The sequence below is a fragment of the Rhinolophus ferrumequinum genome, chromosome 2 (assembly GCF_004115265.2).
Source record: "Rhinolophus ferrumequinum isolate MPI-CBG mRhiFer1 chromosome 2, mRhiFer1_v1.p, whole genome shotgun sequence".
Taxonomy (NCBI): domain Eukaryota; kingdom Metazoa; phylum Chordata; class Mammalia; order Chiroptera; family Rhinolophidae; genus Rhinolophus; species Rhinolophus ferrumequinum.
This window is the reverse complement of record NC_046285.1, coordinates 107,768,334-107,780,679: the sequence shown is the minus strand read 5'-3', so window position 1 is coordinate 107,780,679 and position 12,346 is coordinate 107,768,334. Positions and strand designations below refer to the sequence as shown.

The 12,346-nt window shown below is 42.2% G+C and overlaps 1 protein-coding gene and 2 pseudogenes across 1 annotated transcript in view; 1 reads left to right on the top strand and 2 right to left on the bottom strand.

Moving 5' to 3' along the window:
- TSPEAR (thrombospondin type laminin G domain and EAR repeats) overlaps positions 1 to 12,346 on the top strand; it is a 115,211-nt gene that overhangs the window by 17,128 nt on the left and 85,737 nt on the right. The window lies entirely within an intron of this gene.
- LOC117037631 (cyclin-G1-like) lies at positions 1,495 to 2,220 on the bottom strand (annotated as a pseudogene).
- LOC117013861 (keratin-associated protein 12-1-like) lies at positions 9,366 to 9,625 on the bottom strand (annotated as a pseudogene).

Sequence of the window (12,346 nt, the reverse complement as noted above, 5' to 3'; positions counted from 1 at the left end):
CCTGTTTTTTTCTTGATCTTAAGGGGAAAGCTGTCAGTCTTTCACCACTGAGTATGATGTTAGTGTGGGTTTTTCATAAATGCCTTTTATCATGTTGAGGAATTCCCCTTCTATTCCTAGTTTTCCGAGTTTTTTTTTTTTTTTTTTTTCCAAACGATGTGGTGGATTTTGTCAAAAGCCTTTATTTTTGCACCATTTGAGAAGATCATGTTTTTCCCCCTTCATTCTATTAATGTGATTTATTACATTGGTTGATTTTTTTTTAAAGTTATACCATCCCTGGATTCCTGATATAAATCCCACTTGGTCATGGTTTATAATCCTTTTTCATATGCTGTTGAGTTCACCTTGCTAGTTATTTTGTTGAGAATTTTTGTCTCAAGGTATATTGGTCTCAAGGTAAATTTTCTTTCGGGTAATGCTGGCATTGTAAAATGAGTTAGGAAATTTCTCTCTTCTGTTTTTTTTTTGAAAAGCTTGAGAAGGTTTGGTGTTAATTTTTTTACACGTTGGTAGAATTCACCAGTGAAGCCATTTGGTCCTCGGCTTGTCTTTGTTGGGAGTTTTTTGATTAATAATTCAGTATCTTTACTTGTTATAGGTCTGTTGAGAATTTGTTTCTTTTTAGTTAATTTAGATAATTTGTGTGTTTATAAAAAAATTTCCATTTCATCTAGGTTATCTGATTTCTCTTATCATCCTTTTCATTTCTGTAATATCCATAGTCATATCCTTACTTTCATTTCTGAATTTAGTTATTTGCACCTTCTTTCCTTTTTTCTTTGCTGGTCACTTTTATTGATTTTTTTTCAAAGAATCAACCTTTGGATTTCTTAATTCTCTCTGCTATTTTTCTAACTTCTGTATCATTTATTTCCACTGTAATTTTTGTCATTTTTTCCCCTTCTGCTGCTTGGGTTTGCTCTTCTTTTTCTGGTTCTTCAAGGTGTAAAGTTAGTTTATTGATTTGAGTTTTTTCTTTTTTTTTTTTTTAGTGTAGGCATTTACAGCCTTCAATTTCCCTCTGAGCACTGTCTTCACTGCATCCCATAGGTTTTGATATGTTGTGTTTTAATTCATCTCTAAGTATTTTGTAATTTCCCTGTGACTTTGTGTTTGACCCATAGTTGTTGTTGTTGTTGTTGTTTTCAGAGTATGTTGTTTAATTTCCACATTTGTGAGTGTTCTAGTTTCCTTCTGTTACTGCTGTATAACATTCCACTGTGATTGGAGATCCTTTGTATGATTTTAGTTTTTAGAAATTCATTGAAAATATAAGATATGGTCTGTCTTGGAGAATGTCTCATGTGCACTTGAGAAGAATGTTTATTTTGCTGTCATTGAGTGGAGCGTTCTGTATGTTTGTTATGACTAGGTGGTTTATGGTGTTCTCCAAGTCCTCCATTTCCTTATTGATCTTCTGCCTAGATGTTCTGTCCATTGTTGAAAATAAGGTATTAAATTTTCTAGCTATAATAATAGTTGTAGAACTGCCTAGTTGGATACAAGCTCTTGCCGGAAGGTCAAGTCTCTGCCATTTATCTTGCAATGTTTCTGAAGATATCCTAGCCCTTCTGTTAACTGCACACACTCCTGTGCTTGGATCTCCAATGCAATGACAGACAACGCCAACACTGACAGCTTTCCTTTAGAAAACATGATCCTGCTGTGGCATGCCTGAAGTTGAGCTTCTGGTCTTTCAAAATTAATGCTCTTCCTCCTTTCAAATGGCAAGTTCCCTTGAAAGAGTGAATAACAGAGTTGCAGAAATTGAAAGGCAATAGTAGCTTTGATTTTTCAATACAACTTGTCCAACGCAATCTTTTCCATCCTCATCAAGTGTGAAACTGTGACCCTATACTGGCTTATTTGGATCAAGTCAGTTGTCAATGGGACATTCTTTTCCTCTTCTATGGATTTTACAGCCAAGTAGAAGCACCTCAGTCTAACACACCCAAGAGGCTTGGCCTGTACCTTCATTTTGGACAGGAATCTGCAGTAAATTCACAGCTAGAGAAAGTGTCTTGGTGTCAAGCCAAAGAACTGAGTTAGACTAAGAAGATCCTTTACTTCCAATTCCCTTAGCCTTGCAGCCATCCTGAGGCCATATCATGTGCGGATTCAATTAGTCTCAAGCCACAGACCTTTGGCTGACGTTTCCACTCTTGTTCCAACAGAGCATTCAGCTGGTGTAGCATTTGTTGTCAGTACTTCTATCATCTTGATTGCAAATGTAGCTTGTCAGTGCTAATCACCCTTCCCAAGCTCTCACCTCAGCCCACGATATCAGATCTGAGAGGCCTAGGAGACTGAGGGGATTTGTGGGCAAGAGGGGAGAGGTCTGGGGAGGGGGAGCTGTCTTGGATGGAGGTCTCCTCAGTGACCCCCCCCCCCCAGGAGACACTGCCTTCCTCTGGGTCAGCTCAGAGCCCAAGGGGTCTGTTCTCTTATCCACTCAGTTACCCTATGTCTTCTGATGGGAGAATTTAATTCATTTACATTGAAAGTAATTGTTGATAGATATGTAGCTATTGCTATTTTATTATTCATATTTTTTTTTTCCACCTTAAAGAAGTCCCTCTAAGATTCCTTGTAATACTGGTTTGGTGGTGAGCAACTTCTTTAGATTTTTCTTTTCTAGGAGGCTCTTTATCTGTCCTTTGATTCTAAATAATAGATTGCTGGTTAGAGTAATCTTGGTTGTTGGTCCTTGCTTTTCATCACATTGAATATTTCCTGCCACTCCCTTCTGGCCTGCAAAGTTTCTGTGGAGAAATCAGCTGACAGCCCTATTGGAGCTTCCTTGTAGGTAACTACTTGCCTTTCTCTTGATGCTTTTAAGATTCCCTCTTTGTCTTTAACCTTTGGTGTTTTAATTATAATGTGTCTTGATGTGGGCCTGTTTGGGTTCATCTTGTTTGGGACTCTCTGTGCTCCCTGAGCTTGTATGTCTGTTTCCTTCACCAGGTTAGAGAAGCTTTCCATCATTATTTCTTCAAATAAGTTTTTGATTCCTTGCACTCTCTTCTTCTGGTACCCCTATAATATAAATATTGTTATGCTTGATGTTATCCCAGAGGCCCCTTAAATTCTCATTTTTTTTGATTCTTGTTTTCCTGTTCTGATTGGGTGTTTTATGCTACCTTATCTTTTAAATTGCCGATTCGATCCTCTGCTTCATCTAATCTACTATTGATTCCCTCTAATGTATTATTCTTCATTTCAGTTATTGTAGTCTTTATTTCTGACTGGGTCTTTTTTATGCTTTGTAACTCCATTTTTATATTTCCTATCTCTTTGTTGAAGTTCTCCCTGAGATCATTGAGCATCCTTCTAACCAGTGTTTGGAACTCTGCTTCTGGAAGATTGCTTGTCTCCATTTTGTTTAGTTCTTTTTCTGGAGCTTTGTTCTGTTCTTTTATTTGGGACATGTTTCTTTGTCTCCCCATTTTGTCTGCCTCCCTGTGTTTGTTTCTTTGTATTAGGTAGGGCTGCTATGCCTCCTGGTCTTAGTAGAGTGGCCTTATGTAGTAGGTGCACTATGGGGTCCTGGAACAATCTCCCTGGTCACCTGAGCTGCATGCTTTAGGTGTGTCCCTTGTGTGGGTTGTGTGTGGCCTCCTGTTGTAGTTGAGCCTTGGTTGCTGTTTGCACATCAGTGGGAGGGAATGACCCTAGGGCTGATTAGTTGTGAGGACTGGTTTTGAGTACAGTGGAGGAGCTGTGGTGCAGGGGCTGACTCTACAGAGCAGGATTCACTTTAGCAGGGCTCTGGTGCCTGCCTAATCTGCTCATTGGGTATGTGGTGCTTGGAAGTGGCTGGTTGATGCTCTGGCTGGGTCTGAAGCTGGCCACCAGGTGTTCCAGCCCTGGGGCCTCCTGGGACGGGACCTGCTGCAGGCCAAATTTAGCCACAGCCTGTGCCCTGCCCAGGGCCACCTGGCATGAGCCACAAAACAATCCAGAGATGGTCGCTGCCTGCACTGTGCTTGGAGGTGCCATGAGAGGCCAAACCATGAACCAAGGCTGGCTGCCGCTAGTGCCGGGCTTGGGGCTGCTCAGCCAGAGGTACAGGACATGCTGAAGCTAGATGCTGCTTGTTTGGGATTTGTGAACCTTTGAGAGATTTTAGGAAAGTCCACAGAGTGAGCCAAGGCAGACTGTTTATATGGAGAAGCCCTGAAAGTGGCTTGGGTGTGCTGGAAAGTTGAGTGGGGCGTGGTCACAGGGAACCACTAGGGTGGGGCAGATGAAAGGTGATAGCCAGTTGGATGGAGACTCAGATATGATGTCTGCGTGTGCGCGCGCACGCGCATCTGCACGCAGGGCAGGGGAGGGCTCAACAAAGAAACAATGGCTTCTACCAGCTCCTCTGCCTGGGAGAGTGCCGCCCCTTCAGCCCTCAGCCTGCAGCCAGACAGCTCAGTTCCTCTCTATGTGTTCCTGGCACCTTTTAAGCTGCTATCGCAGCACTGAAGCTCAGAGCCAGTGAGTAGTCAGCAGGTAAGTCTGTGCTTGGGCCCTTTAAGAGGAGCACCTAGGACTCCAGCCACCGTCGTCTCACTCAGTCTCAATCTCTGCTGGTTTTCACAGCCAGAAGTTATGGGGACTTTTCTCCCCAGCACTGGAATTCTGGGCTGGGACCCCTGACTCCTCCAGGGGTGATCTCCACAGCTGAGATATCCCTCCTGGTTTTTAAATGGTCACACATAGGTGTGGGACCAGACCGTTCTGTATCTCTGCCCCTCCTTGCAGTCTCTAGGTGGCTTCCTCTATATGTCTGTAGTTATAGGGCTTCGGTTCAGCCAGACTTCAGGCAATTCTCAATGATGGTTGTTCTATGGTTTAGTTGTAATTGATGTGGTCCTTAGAGGAGGTGAGCACGGCATTTACCTACTCCACCATTTTGACCAGAAGTTTTTTTAAAATGACAATAAATGCAGATTTTTGACCTGTCATAGCTCAGCATCATCCATTGTGATAAAAACTATTTTTTTTTTGTACCTAGCTGAAATTCTTTGACAGAAGTAAATATTTAAATGTATATATGCCATGAACACAAATTTTTAGGCTACAAGTTGACATTTACTCATAAATTTAGTTCTTTGAGACAAAATGTACCCCAAATATTAATTGGCCAGTGTCTCAGCACTGCTCATCTAAAGCTTTTCTGTTTTCCTGATTGGGCTAGAAGTTCACCAATTATATTGCTCTTCTCAAAGAAGCAGCTTTTGGTTTCCTTTTTTTCTATTGTTTTTCTATTTCATTGTTTTATGCTGGTATTTTAAATTATTTCCTTGCCTTTGCTCATTTAACTTGCTTTCTTTTCTAGTTTAAGGTGAACACTTAGATCATTGATTTCAGAATTTCTTTCTTTGTAAATATAAGCATTTAATGATACAGTGGTCCCTCTAAGCACTGGTTTAGCTGTGTCCCACCTATTCTGACATATTGTCTTCTCATTTGTATTCCATTCAAAATATTTCCTAATTTCTCTTGTGTTTTCCTCTTTGAACCATGGATCATTTAGAAGTGGGTTGGTTAATTTGCAAATGTGTATGCATGTGTTGGGTGGAGGGGTTCCAGCCTATCCTTTGGTTACTAATGTCTAATTCAATTTCAGTGGTCAGAGAATATATTGTATTATTTCAATCCCTTTAAATTTGTTGAGGTTTATCTTATATAGTTGGTGCAGAATGTGGTCTCTTGGTGTTTGTTCCATGTGTACTTGAAAAAAAAGTATATTCTGTTATTGTTGGGTGGAGTATTCTATAAACATCAATCAGGTTAAGTAGGTGTTGCCAGGTCTTTTATATCCTTACTGATGTCCTGTCTGCTGAAGTCCAATGATAAATGTGGATTTTCTGTTTCTGCCTTCAGTCCCATCAGTTATTTTGTTTCATGTGTTTTTAAACTTTGTTTTAGGTGCTTACACACTTAAATCAATCCCTTTATCATTATGTAATATTCCTCCTTATCCCTGGTAATATGTCTTGCTCTGTAATATACCTTTTCTGATATTAAAATAGACATGCCAACTTTTTTTAGTGTTAGTATGGTATATATTTCTATCTGTTTACTTTTCACCTATATATGTATTTGCATTTGAAGTGGGATTTATGTTAGGTTGCTTATAGTGGGGTCTTGCTATTTTATTAAATTTCAAATCTGTCTTTCAATTTTGATGTTTAGACATTTTGCATTTAATGTAATTGTTGATATATTTCAATGTAATATACCATCTTGCTAGTTGTGTTTTATTTGTCCCATCTATTGTTTTTCTCTTTTCCTTTTTTTAGGTTTTGTATTTTTAATTATTCCATTTCACCTCTGCTTTTGGTTCGTTAGCTATACATCTTTTGAAGTTGATTGACTTAGAATTGATAATATCTATAATATAACCAAATCCACCTTCTAACAGTGTTTTGCCCCTTTGATAGTGTCGGGACTTTGCAGCAGTGGATTTCCATCCCCCTCCCACCTTTGTGTTATTGTCCTATTTTACTTTACATATGTTAAGAATCCCACAATGCATTGCCACTGTTTCTGCTCTAGATAGTCAGTTATCCTGTAATGCTTTTAATATTCATCTTTTCTTTCAAACCATTTTTAAGAGTCACTCTTTCCCTTCTAGAGCCAGGTTTCTCTGTGCTTTCATAATCTTTGGCTTGAAGACATTTTCTTAATATTTCCTGTAGTGCACATCTGCTGCACTCTCCCTCAGGTTTTGTTTCTCTGAAAAAGAATTTGTTTCACCCTCATTTTTGAAAGATATGGTCCATTTCATAAGACTGACAGTTTTCTTTTAGTATTTTAAAAACATTATTCCATTGTCTTTTGGATTGTATAAATTCTAATTAGAACTCTGATAAAATTCTTATCTTTGCTCTTCTGTATGTAGTGTGTCTTTTTCATATGGATGCTTTCCAGATTTCCTCCTTACTTTTGGTTTTTGATAGTCAACAAATTTAATATGATGTGTACAAATCATAGTTTTTTTTTGTTTTGTTTTGCAGGGATAAGTTATTTATCCTACTTGGGTTGTTCTGTGGTTTTTGGATCTATAGTTTTATATTTTTTTTCTCCTCCTCCTCCTCCTCTTCCTCCTCTTCTTCCTCCTCTGCCTTATTTGATTGAGCATCTATTTTATTCCAGATGCAAAGTCTATATCAATATGTATCTTACTAAATCCTAGGAAACAAAACAAATTCAGACAAGTGGCTACAAGCTTTGTAGATGAAGTCATGTTTATTGTGGAAATAAGAAGATTAATAGGTGTAAGTTGACAGGGGAGAAGAAGAGAAGTGTATTCCAAGCCTAGAGAACAGCAGGAAAATGGCAAATTGTAGGACTTAAGGAAGAATTTTGGATGAGGAGGGTTTGTGGGTCTGGAGATGCACATGTTTTTAAGGACTGAGACATAAAGCTTAAAATATGTGTCATGGATTTAGTCCTGGGGGACGTGGCTGGAAAAACAGTATGGAAGTGGGTGGGAAAATACATTAACCGTTGAGAACATTACAGACAGTATGGATCTGTGGCTTGGCTATAAGGGGTGATTCTCAGATTTTCTAATTTCCTGAGGCTTGAGACCATGCTAGCCTTTTCATCACTGTACAGCAGCATGTAGGTTTAATTTAACCTACTAAATTTAAACACACACACACACACACACAAACCAAAACTATATCCAAACTTAAGTCCTTGACCTTAAGGGTATACCATGGGGATTTGTGCTTCTGCAGAAGTGACCCCACCCTGTCATCACCAAAGCCTGTGCCCTCCAGAACCCCTTATCTTTGGCAGGAGATCTGATCATAAAGACGCAGAGCCCGCTTTTGGCATCCTGCAGGCACTCAGTGACTGTTTATTTGCTGATGGACTGATACACTGTCCCACTCCTGAGTTGGCGTCCTCTCCCACGACTGCATGTCCACTGCCCAGTGAGGCTGCCTGAGGAGTCCATAACTGACCCTGGTGTTCCCATAGAGGAACCTCAGGATGTCTGAAGGCCTCTGTCAATCTTTGCCAGGGAACAACACTCTGTTGATATTACTTTCAGACCGTCCCCCTTCACATTCACAAGTTAGAAACATTCCTGCAACCCCCTGGATGCCACGTGGATGGATGTCAATTTGGAAATCATTTACTCTTTGGAAAGACGAGTAATTGCCGGGCCTCCATGGTAGCTCTCATTAGACATTAGAGTGTTATCGGTGATCAAACTGATTCTCAGGTTAGCTGCTTTCCAACATCATCTTTTCCATTGTGCAGCAAGACGCTGTCTGGGTTACTCTACTCTGCCAGCTTGCCTGTGATTTTTATTATTTTTAGAAAATTTCTAAGCTATACCTCTTCAAATATTTCTTTTCCTTTATTCTTTCTCTCTCTCTGTCTCTTCTTCCTCTTTCTGGGAGTCTAATTATGTGTTTTAATGATGATTTATATTGTCCTAGAGCTCTTTGATGTTTTGTTCTCCCCCCTGCCCCTGCTATCTTTTTCTTTGTGTTTTAATTTGGACAATTTCTATTTACCTATCTTCAAATTCAATGAGTCCACACTTAGCGGTGTCAAGTTTTCTGATGAGCTCATTGAAGGAATTCATCTTTGATATTTATTTATTTTGATTTCTACACTATCTGTTTGACTCTTTCTTATTGTTCCCATATCTTTGCTAAAATTCCCCATCTGTTCACTTATGTAGTTCATGCTTTACACTTGATCTTTTACCATATTAGTCATAGTTATTTTAAAGTTTCTGTCCAATAGCTGCAACATCTGGATCATTTTGAGTCCAATTGTGTTGACTTTTTGCCTCTTAAAAATGAATTGATCGTTCCCTGCTCCGGGGCCCAGGCCTGTTTCCCACCCTCCACTCATCGGGAGGGAAGTTTCTCCTCTGTCCTTTCCATCTACAATATCTTGGGTGGCAGATGTGGGTACGGCACCTTCCCCCCACCCTCCACCCATGAAGGACCCCCACTTTCAGCAGAGCTTTCAGGAAGAGAGCTCTTCGAGGAGGGGGTGCTGTGCGTATGAAGGTATCCACCTTCAAGGGAAGGACTTCAGAAACATGTGAGGATAAAACGGGGACACGCTGCATTGGGAAAGCGCCATGTGTTTGCCTCATGCAGGGTCAGGTTTCCTCCTGGAGACAGGAGGACCCTGAGAACCAGGGCTTCCCTCGGGGGTGGACAGGGTCACAAGGGGTCCAGATCACCCGCCACACTCTCGTCCTGGAGTTCAGAGGGCTTGTTGAACATGCTTTTCATGAGCAGAACCTGGGGGCTGCCGAGGACTCGTTGTGGGAGAGGTGCAGGTGTCACCCCGTCTGCACTGGGAGCAGCTGGGTAGGAGACTTGTGGTCAGCAGCAGGAAGGGGTGTCACAGGGGGTGGGGCTGCAGGCCAGGGTGGGGCAGGAGGGCTGGAAGCATCTGGAAGACTGAGAGGAGGGGGCTACTCCCACGATGGGCTTGCAGCTCACGGGCCTGCAGGTGGAGGACGGCCAGGAGGGGTCCATGCACACAGAGGGCTTGCAGCTCACGGGCACATGTCAGGACGCCTGGCAGGGGCTGGGTGAGCAGCAGGCAGCCTGGCAGCCCTGGAGCAGCCAGTGTGGCACATGTTGGCGTGGGGCTGGCTGGCGTGGGGCAGAGGGCAGTGACGCCTGCAGGCTCTTTCCCTAGTGGCCTTATTCCCAGGCTGTGGGCGTCCCACAACACAGAAGCATGGCTGTTGACTTCCTCATGGCTCTTTCCACGTGTTTCCACGTGTTTCTCCATATCCGGGGACGCACTCTCCTATGTTAGGCTCCACTGTAAATACACTTGGCTTTGAGGCCAGGTTCTCCTGCAAACAGGATGTGCTGGTTTGACTCTTCGGGGGCTCCTGTGGTTTCTCCAGGTCAGTACTGTGCACAAGGCACCCCGGCCTGACTCAGCACCGTGTCCTTTTCGTCCCTTTTGTTGCATGACATCCATGAAGACTCTGAGGCAATAATGTACTTAGATCTCTTATTCTGCACAGGAAACATTAGAGCAGAAGTCTGCAAACAATTCTATGGTAAGAATCTGGCCTGCTGCCTGTTTGTCAATAAAGTTTTATTGGATACAGCCACGTCCATGTATTTGTCGCTGTCTAGGGCTGCTTTTGTACAGCAATGCTGAGTATGATACTAAACTTATGAACCTTGGGTTCAAAGAGCATTTTATGAATTTGACTCCAAAGGCAAGGGAATTAAAAGCTAAAATAAATGAATGGGATTATATCAACTAAAAATCTTCTGCACAGCAAAAGAAACCATTGACACAATAAAGAGGCAGCCAATAGAATGGGAGAAGATTTTTGCAAACAACGCCTCTGATAAGGGGCCAATATCCAAAATATATAAGGAACTCTACAACACAACAACAAAACAACCGAACAATCCAATTAAAAAATGTGCAGAGGACCTGAAGACACATTTCTCCAAAGAGGACATACAGATGGATAATAGACATATGAAAAAATGCTCAACATCACTAATCATCAGAGAAATGCAAATAAAAACCACAATGAGGTATCACCTCACCCCAGTCAGAATGGCTGTCATCAACAAGACAAATAGTAACAAGTGTTGGAGAGGCTGTGGAGAAAAAGGAACCCTCATACACTGTTGGTGGGAACGCAGACTGGTGCAGCCGCTATGGAAGGCAGTGTGGAGGTTCCTCAAAAATTTACGAATAGAATTACCATATGACCCAGCAATCCCTCTCCTGGGTACCTACCCAAAAAATCTGAAAACATTTATACATAAAGACACGTGTGCTCCAACGTTCATTGCAGCTTTATCTACGGTGGCCAAGGGATGGAAACAACCAAAATGTCCTTCGATAGATGATTGGATAAAGAAGATGTGGTATATATACACAATGGAATATTATTCAGCAGTAAGAAAAGATGATATAGTGCTATTTGTGACAACATGGATGGATCTTGAGTGTATAATGCTAAGTGAAATAAGTCAGACAGAAAAAGTAGAGAATCATGTGATTTCACTGATATGTGGTATATAAAACTGAAAACAACAAAAGAACAAGACAAACGAATGAAGAAACAAAAACTCATAGACACAATAGTTTAGTGGTTATCAGAGAGTAAGGGGGGAAGGGGGAGGTAGATGAGGGTAAAGGGGGTCAAATATATGGTGATGGAAGGAGAACTGACTCCGGGTGGTGAACACACAATGGGATGTATAGATGACGTGATACAGAATTGTATACCTGAAATCTAGGTAACTTTACTAACATTGTCACCCCAATAAACTTTAATTTAAAAAAAAAAATCCTGAGTAGTTATGGGAGAGACTATGTGATGGCAAAGCCTGACATGCTTACTGTCTGCCCCTCACAGAAAGTTCGCCAACTCCTGCCTTCCAGTAATCTAGACAAGAACTGATTTGTTCACGCAACAGATTATACTGTGTGCTGGCCACGGAGACATCCTAGCCTTGTGAGTCTTCCAGGGCAATGAATAAATGAGTGAATGGAGAAATTAATCAAGTAATTCCAGAGACAGCTGAGTCCCGAAAGGGAAAACAGGTTCAGCAGATAGAGAGTAAAGGGTGCTGGTGGGTGGCTGGGGCCTCTGTGAGGAGGCGATGCTGAGCTGGTACTGGTGCTGTGCAGGGGTCCGGGGATGGTGTCCCAGGCAGAGGCAGCCTGGGCTGTGAGGACACTGCCGCGGGCACGCCCAGGAGCGCTGGGAAATCAGCTGTCACTCACACTGGGTTGTAGGTTGCTGGCTTCCACGTGTGTCAGCATCTCTGCACCTCACTTTCTTTGGGTTAGGGGTGAGGGAGAACCTTCTTCCATGGCTTTTTTAAAAAAAGTTTTTACTGGGGAACAGTATGTTTCTCCAGGGCCCATCAGCTCCAAGTCGTTGTCCTTCAATCTAGTTGTGGAAGGTGCAGCTCACTGGGCCCATGTGGGAATTGAACCGGCGATCCTGTTATTCAGAGCTCATTCTCTAACCAACTGAGCCATCCGGTCACCCCTTTCCATGGCTTTTTAACTCTGGGCTATGAAGACTCCATCAAGGCCTTTGTCCATTTACTATGAAGATGGTCACATTTTTCTTAAAATTTGAATGAGCAAGGAATGAGTACGGGTTTTGGATAAACTCGGGCAGGCTGAGGGATTTAACGTCAAGGCAGGCTTATGATCCAGCCACTTCCTCTTCAAAGGCCCTCGGAGAGTTTTTGCTCTGTCTGCTCCTTCCCTGGGTAGAGCTTATCTGGGGTGGGGGTGGGGCTTACAGGCTCCCCTACCAGCCTCCCTGGGGAGGTGCCTTCTGTTCCTGGTCCCA